Raw genomic sequence first — 9,143 nt, 5'->3', positions numbered from 1 at the left:
CTAAAACAGGGATGGATACTGAAGGTTCTGTGAAGTTAGTAAAGTTACCTTTCATAACACACTGTGAAGCTGCAATCCATAATTGTACCTAAAGGATGCTTCAAAGATGATGTTGGGGGGCACCTGGGTGGCTCAGTTGGTTAAGCATCTGACTCTTGATTTCAGCTCACATTATGATCTCAGGGTGGTGAGATGGAGGCTGTATCTGGCTCCCTGCTGCTTGGGATTCTCTCTTCATCTCCCTCTGCCCCTCTCTGTCCCTCCCCCCTCAAATAAATAAATAAATAAATAAATAAATAAATAAATAAATATTTTTATAAAAAGATAATGGTAATTACTTTGTAGATTTTTTTAAAGTCTGAGCATATGAACCGCAGATCTGTCATTAGGCAGCCAGCTTTGTTCTGTCTATGAAGTCATGACTCAAATCAAACGGCTTCCTGCGGGTGAAAAGGAATGTTTCTCAGATTTCAGTGGGGCAGTGTACTGGTTAGGGCTTGAGACTAGATGTCAGAAACGTGCATTTGAATTTCAGCTCTGCTCTTTATCAGCTACTTCATGTTGAAAGGAGCATTGGTTTTGGATCTGTGTACTTAGGTTACTTAATCTTGTTGAGCCCAAGGATCTTCATATGCTAAAGGTCAAAAGGTGAAAGAGAAAGAGAGAGAGATTTTGCCTCCTTTTGCAGGGATTTATGAGGATTAAATGGGAGGATATATGAACAAAGCCTTGCAAAACTGGCAATGCATGTGCTTCCTTCTTTCTATAAAAGAATAACTCTTGATGAAATTAATAAACCATTAGTTACTTTAGTGTTACTCTGTTTATTTTTAAATAAATAAAGAAATTAAAGGACTGCCACTCCCATGTCCTACCAAGTGACATCCATGTTCATCTTCCATTGAGAGACATCTCGTTATATCTTCCAGCTGGACAGAGCTTCTCCTCCTCAATCCTTTTTGACCCTCAGGAACCTGTAATTGTGGGAGTGTCTGGGTAACTCAGTCAGTTAAGGGTTTGCCTTTGGCTCAGGTCGTGATTCATGGTCCTGGGATCATCCAGCCCCGCATCGGGCTCCCTGCTCAGTGGAGAGTCTGCTTCTCCCTCTCCCCTCCCCCTCCCCCTGCTTGTGTGCTTGCTTTTGTGCTCTCTCTCTGTCTCAAATAAAATAAATAAAATCTTTAAAAAAAAAGAAATGTAAACTGTGAAACACAAAACCTCCAAGTTCATATCTCAAAAAAAAGTTGTTGAGATTTATAACTGACAGATATGTATTATCTCTGCTACGTGGTATTTAAGAGTGTCCCATACTTATGAACTTTCATAGCCTTTGCTCCAAAGGCTAGCTCTCACCATGGCCCTTCTCTATTTATAGATCTTACAACCCCTCCTACCAAGAAATCTTATGGTGTCGATTAGCAAATAACATACCTCAACCTGGTTCATGCTTTTGGGGGATAATTTTCTCTTTGGCAATGAAATAAAGGGAAAAAATGAAGGGGCTTTCTAAAGGTATTGATTCTCCATCCTCTTTTTGGCTCTATATGGTTTTGGGCAAGCTACCTAATCCCTCTTAACTGTAAAAAATTCACCTGTAGGATATGCCCACTTACAAGGTAGAATAATAAAGCCTGGATGTAAGTAGGCTGCACAGAGGAGAGGATTCCATTTACAATCGAAGAGTGAATTACCCGTGACACTCCTTCAATGAATGGGCTTTCTGAGCCAAGCTGGCTGTTTGTGACTGGAAATGCCCAGGCAGTGTGGAGGTTCTGTCTGGGGTCTTGGAGTCAGACTACTTCATTACCTGTCACCTTGCTGTGTAAAACACTTAGCACATCATCTTTCACATGAGTCATCTTAGCAGGACCTCTTGGTTATATTCCTGTAGATTTTCTGCTGCCCCAGTGAGGTAGGACAGTAGGACATTGTGTTCTCAGGGAACTCCTTTAGAAGATAACATTCATCCCCTTTCACCCATCCCCTCACTCTTCTTTAAGAACAGTCGAATTACTTATTTGGTGAATTCTGGTCTTTTCCTGAATTTGAATTGAGCATGACTGGCACAGCCTTTTCTGGATTTGCTCATTGGTCTCCCTGTCTTCACGTTACATACATTTTACACCCGGTCAATGACCTGCCTCTGAGAGGCAGACACAGAAGTCCAGCTTTGCCTGACCCTGGTGGGCATGTTCAATCCCAGCGGGCATGTTATCAAGCCTGTCAACAAAGTTCAAACCATATTTTCCAATTCAGCCCTGTCAGAAACAAAGCTGGTATTTGGGTTTCCATATGCCTAATTCTTGTGTCTGTTATTCAGTGTGTTCTCAAACTCAGGAAAAGGAGAGCAGTCCCTCTCAAACTCCAACAGAACATGACTGACACGTGTTGACTATGACTCTGACTTTCGGTTGCCCAGAGATTTCCAGGCTAGGAACATATATTATGGCATTTTTTAAACATCACATAAATGTATTGTTTTTGTTTTTGTTTGCCAAGCAAGCTCTGATATTCTTAAAATAGAGAAATCTAACTTTAGTGTGTGAGGGCATTAAATCAGTTTATGATTTGGGTAAATATTTTTCAAAGCTTTGCTCCAAAGGCTAGCTCTCTGACATTTGTTATAATGGACATGGAAGAGAGCTTTTGCAAATATTAACTTTTGTTTCTGCCTCTAAAAGCAGTGTGAGTATATAGTTTTGCCTTTAGCAATGCCACCAGATTGATGCCTCTTCAATGCCTCTTCAGTACCAGATTTAAATCAAGGTGCTTGACCAGGGTTTACACCAATGATAGGTATCTGTTCATCAGACAAAAGCAGCTCATAAACATTTACCAGATAATGGTCCTTCAGGGCACAGAGCTCATCGCTGCCTCTGAGAAAGGCCGTATCACAGACTGCCAGACAGAGAACCCCACCCAGACTCAGAGCCCTGGCTTAAACCCAGGGCGTACCTTACTCACTGTGATATGGTACTTTTTACTTTTTATGTGGTACATGCTTAGACTGCCTCTTTTACAAATTGGCCAGGGAGATAACAGCAACTATCTTCTAAGTTTCCGGTGGGGATTATTATTTTTTTTTAGAAGATTTAATTTATTCACTTGACAGAGAGAGAGCATAAGTCAGGGAGCAGCAGGCAGAGGGAGAAGGAGAAGCAGGTTCCCCGCTGATCAGGGAGCCTCAGGTGGGGCTCAATCCCAGGACTCTGAGATCATGACCTGAGTTGAAGGTAGATGCTCAACCCACTGAGCCACCCAAGCACTTCCCTGGTGGGGATTATTTAAGTTAAATTTTGTTAAGTGCTTAGGAAAATGAATGACATGGAGTTAAAACACTGGTTCTGGGGCCAGACTGTCTAACTCAACCTGTCACCTACTCAGCTTCTGTGGGTCTTGGCTTCCTCATCTATAAAACTGGTATAATAGTATAATAGTATATACCTCTTTGGGTGATTACGATGTGTAAGTAGGTCATGTGCGCAGTTTTCAGCAAGCAGTAGCATAAATAAGAAGGAAGTTTTCTTTTTTTTTCCTTTCTTTTTTTTCTTTCTTTCTTTTTTTATTTTTTATTTTTTTTATTTTTGTTCTATCAAGGAAGAACAATCCAGGTCCAATATGGCAGCTGCACCATTTAAAGAATCCAGGTTCTTTTTGTCTTGCTGTCTCACCATTCCAATGGGCTGCTTGATTTCCAGCCATTATATCTACATTCCAGGCAGCAGAAAGAAAGAGACAAAGAAGGGCTGGTATAACCCTTTCACAGCCACTAAGTTTACCAAGAAATCTTCTCCTAGAAAACGTAATTCCCTTTGCTTGTTTAGCGTGGAATTAGAACATTTTCTCAACTATAATTTTACCTCCTATAAAACTTGCTAGGGATTTTTTCTGCATTAAAAATCAGAACTGATCATATAGTCTCAAAAGACATGTTTTCCCCAAGCAGTATTAAAGATTTGCTGACAGTCTTACTGTTCAATTTGGACGGTCACTTAGCCATTGGCAATCTGTGGGTTTATAGTGTGTATTTTTATCATCTACATTTTACGGAAGCTGCTCTCTGATCATCTTAACTTTTGGGAGGTCAAAAATTCATATGAGGATCTGAAAGAAAGCTCTGAACTCCTTCCTGGAAAAATGCAATAAAAACATCCTCCAAATTGTACAATCATGGATTTTTTTTATTGCGTTGAAAATGCATTTCCTTCACAGAACTAATATTTAAAAATATATACGATAATTAATGACTCCTTCATTCTCATAAATGTTCAAGCTTGGCAAATTGTTTTGACAATGGGCTTTCCTTTCCTCTTAACAAAAGGGAAAAAACTGCCTGAAGTTTGATCATGTGCCTCCAGAAGGCCTCTGCAAAGTCAGTGAGTTGGAGTGTGCTCCCATTTCTAGCTAAAATCTTGTGATTCCAACGGTGACTCAAAGCCCTGATTCTGATGAAACTGATGAGGCCTGCAGGAGCAAACAAGACTTCTTTCAGGATTTTCGCAGAGTACTTGAAAATCTCTAAGGAAATGTGGAGCCGCCTCAGAGACCAAAGGAGCCCCTCCCCTACTCCCAAGCACTCCCCACTCAGTTACCCTGTTTTAACTCTTTCAATATTGTTTCCCCTAAGTGGAATCATGGTTTCCACTCATGTAATGAATTCATTCCTTTTCAAAATATTGCATTAAAATCTTATTTCTATGGTAACTGAGGGGGGTTTCGGCTGTACATTCAATTTTGAGCCTGAGGCGATGGCTTCACTTGACTCACCTTGATCTTGCCCCCCCCCTCTCTCCCAGGTGGGGCAGCTTAAAACCGGGTTGAGGGTGGGGGAAAGTACCTACTACAGAGAAATTGATAATGACTACAAATCAGAATTCCACCCCTCACTCCCATCCCCCAAAACAAATAAAGGTTGTCACACATTTATGCTCAGACCCTGCCAACAAACCTCATCACCCAGATGCCTTGGGCTATTATTATCGCATATCCATGTTCATTTCAGGAACTTGCTGTAAATAAGTGAAAGCGAAAGTGTGAGCTCCAAGAAGGACAGTGCTTTCCCCCTCTGCTCTCTACAGAGGCCACTGGTGTGTTCCTCTGTCCATCCTCATACCAGTGAGCCTAAAAGTAAGGAAAATATCCCCATTGGATCCTGCAGATCTCATCCCATTTCTTCTCTCGACATCCCAATACTTGGAAGTTCATGGCATCTCATTATGTGCCCCATCTTCCCTTCCACTGACCTCAGGGTCACTCTGGCTTGGTTGTCAGAGATTTTACTACTTTCCACTACCCCCTCTGTAATCATTCTTGGTGACTTACAATATCCTTCTAATTCTTGGTGCCTCTGATGTCTGTTCACTGGCTTTCTCACTTGCTACAAACTTTTTCTTGTCTTTACTGCCATTACCAATACATCTACAACAATTAAATCTCAAATTTTAGCATCCTCCCCAATACCTCTTACCCTATCTCATTTCCTCTAACCCTCAGACTTCATCAGTTCCTTGACACCGTAAAGACCCCTAACCCGCTAACCTCATCTCGTTTCACTCTCTTATCACCACTTTCCTAGACAGTCAACGTCTTCTCATCCTCAGTTTCCTCTTTAGCCAGCTTAGATTCCATGGTCTATTCCAATAATTACTCCTTGCATTTCTGTGTAGCTGGCAAATGAATGTTTTCTGTTCTCATCAATAAAGAGGATCAGAGAGAAAATTTGCCTTCAGACAGAACACAAATTACAGATGTGCCCCCCGGCTAAGTTAACCTGTCTTGTCCTTTGTCATAGTTGAAAACTGGACATCCCACATTGATCCACTATATCAATGGCATCATGCTAATTGGACTGTCTGAGCAAGAAAGGGCTAATACATTGGGGACTTAGGAAATAAATATGCCTCCCAGAGGGTGGGAGATAAACCCTACCGTAACTCAGGATGCATATCACATCAGTAAGACTTTTGGGGGGGTCCTGTGGTTGGGGCATTCTGGGACATTTCAACCAAGCAAAGGAAAAGACAGAGTATTGCATCTTGCCACTCCCAGAATGAAGTCACATTTGCCAGCAGATACAGCAAGAGTCCCATTAAATTGTAAGCTCTGACTATTGCCTAGGTTTTGGGAGGCGGTGATGCATCTTGTGCCTTCTAAAGTGAACATCAGGGATCCCTGGGTGGCTCAGCGGTTTAGCGCCTGTCTTTGGCCCAGGGCGCGATCCTGGGACCCCAGGATCGAGTCCCACGTTGGGCTCCTGGCATGGAGCCTGTCTCTCCCTCTGCCTGTGTCTTTGCCTCTCTCTCTCTGTGTGTCTATCACAAATAAATAAATAAAATATATAAAAAAAAGTGAACATCAGATTGTGGCATTCCCCTGTTAAAAACCTTCCCAATGGCTTCTCATCACATTCAAAATAAAACCAAATTGTTATGTGATGGCCCTTTAAGGCTCTAGATAATCTGATCTGTGCCTACCTCCCCCATTTCAGCTCCAATTTCATTTCCTAGGAACCTGCAGCTCACTCTCTCTGCTTTACCCACAGAAATGTCCTTGCTTCTCCCACCGCTCCCCCTGCACGCCCCCTGCCCTCAGGTCCCATACACACACCGCTCAACTCATTCTACCCTTAAGGTCCATACAGAACCCTTCTTGCCTACTGGAATGTGTCTCTCTGGGTATGCATCAGGGGTTCATGCTCCCTCTCCAACCCTGTACTCATCTTCGTCCTCATCATCTTTGTTTTCTTCATACACTTTATCATTATCTGGCCAGAAATTACATTGACTCATTTTTAGCTGGTTTACTAGCCATCTCTTCCTCTAGAAAGGAAGCTTCATGTGATCAGAGACTTTTCTCTTTATCTCTGTAATCCCAGCACCTAAAGCAGTACTTGGTAGTATTAAATATTCAGTAAGTATTTGTTGGATAAATGAATGCATTTGTTGAATGAATACAGGTGCCAAATTTTATAATACCACATGCACTTTGCGTGTGCACAGAGATCTTTTCTTACAGTAGATTTTCCTAGCAAAGCTGTGGATCTGGCCGTTACAGATGAAATTGGAGCTAGCAACCAAGAAGTTATCTATGGCCTCATGCAAATCCACGCTGATGAGAATGACCAGCTGCTCCTGTGTACTGCTTAAAATACCAGAGCCTGTGTCTGCAATTCTGTAGTTTCACTGCCCTCCATCTACCCCCCACTGCCACCGAAACCAGGACCCCAGTTAAACAAGGAGACCCCTCAATCTCACCAGTAACCTATTCCTAGATTGGAGTGCAGGAGACTTACTTATTTGCACTGCAAGGCCTATTCCGCCTCTCCCCTCCCCCCTCAATGATGTATAGATATGTTTCCCTTCTGGCCACCCAGTATCCTAAGTCCCCTCACTGGGGAAGGAGAAGGCACAGGTACAGGAGAGTCTCAGCCACTGGGAGAAAAGGGGGGGTGGAGTCACTGCTGTAGGAGCTGGGAATTGTGCAGAAGCACAGAGATGCTCACACTTGTCCTCCTGCCTGCACTCAGAAGAGCGGGGCGGTTACAGATCCCCGCAGTGTGGAAAGCGATTGCAAATGAGACATTTGCCTCACTGCAGAATTTAAGGGAGGGAGAGCACCCCAAGTATCAGTAATTAAAGTAAACTAGGGGCACCTGAGAGGCTCAGTAGGTTAAACATCCCACTCTTGATTTCAGCTCAGGTTGGTGGTCTCAGGGTCGTGAGATTGGAGCCCCACATGGAGCGTGCTCCCAATTCTCTCTCCCTTTCCCTATGCCCCTCCCCTGCTCATGCTCTCTCTCTCTCTCTCTCTCCCTCTCAAACAAACAAACAAAAAACAAAAAAACAAAATAAATTATTTTAATGCAGTATCTTAAAAATCTAAACACAAGAAGAATCCATGATGAACAAAATATGAAACTTTTAAAGAATGGCTACTTACTAACTTTTTGGTCTTGGGCAAGTCAATAACTAACAAATCTCAGTTTCTTCAATCTGAAAAACGTCAGACATAGGGTCATGCCTTTGCCGGGAGTTTGCAAGGATAAAGTCAAGCAATGTGTTTGAAATGTCTCAGGCGTGGAAGGCACCCAGAAAATAGTAGATGTTATTATTCGCAAGAATGTATTGAGTAGCTATGCTAAAAGGGACAGCATGTTTTTCATTTTTTTCTCCATCTTCTCTTTTTTCTTTTTTTTCTTTTTTCTTTTTTTTTTTTGTTGGTGTTGCTATCATCCTCCAGTATCTATGAGGAAAGTTAATATTGACAACTCTCTCAATGATGTTTGCCATCTAAAGTTCCCCTTGCAAACAACTATGGATAAATATTGACACCCTGGGGTTTTAAAGCCAACCTCCTTCCCTGGCAGGGGTTAAGGCTTCTGTCCTGTTCTTAAGGCTTCCACACTTTTTCTCTCCTGCCTCATTACCTCTCCCTGCTTCTAGCTACTAAAGGACCAGTCTCAGTCCTCTTTCTACAGTTACGACTGCTTGGCAGAGGGCACAGAAGAATGGAGTGGGCCGAGGTGGGGAGAGAGACAGCTTTGCGGGCAGGGTAGAAAGGCTCATGCTGTGGATTTCTCCTGGAGCTGGCATCACATCCCTGACATGAGTTTCTCATAGATTTCCTGCTGCCTGAGATGAGGAGTTGTGTGGCAAGACCACAGAGTGGATGGAGGGCAGAGGTTTTTCCAATTGCAAGCCACAATCTGCTAGCGGATCATGAAATTGTCAATCATGGAACTATGAGTGAACCATTATTGAGACCAGCATGAGAATAATCTGGAATGTGCAACAGCAGAATATGCCACACCTAATAAGGATAAGAATTACCTTGTCAATGTTTTGTTTCTCTTCTATCTACCTACATGTGTGCTGTGTCACATGAGTCACAGTAAAATAATTTGAAAGCCACCAGTGCAATGGTTAAGAATTTGGGTGCTTTAGTCCAACTCCTTGGGTTTAAATCTTGACAATGCCATTACTCTCTCTGAGACCTTAGCAATTTACCTCTCTTCTCTGCACCTCTGTTTCCTTATATGTAAAGTGAATTAATAATAGCACCCACTGCAAAGTGCAGCTATGAGAATTAAGTGATTTGATACATACAATGTTTATAGACTAGCAAGCTCAACAGATGTGAGCTAT

The sequence above is a fragment of the Vulpes lagopus genome, chromosome 13, assembly GCF_018345385.1.
Source record: "Vulpes lagopus strain Blue_001 chromosome 13, ASM1834538v1, whole genome shotgun sequence".
Classification (NCBI taxonomy): domain Eukaryota; kingdom Metazoa; phylum Chordata; class Mammalia; order Carnivora; family Canidae; genus Vulpes; species Vulpes lagopus.
The sequence above is the reverse complement of the archived record's forward strand: the minus strand, read 5'-3'. Positions refer to the sequence as shown.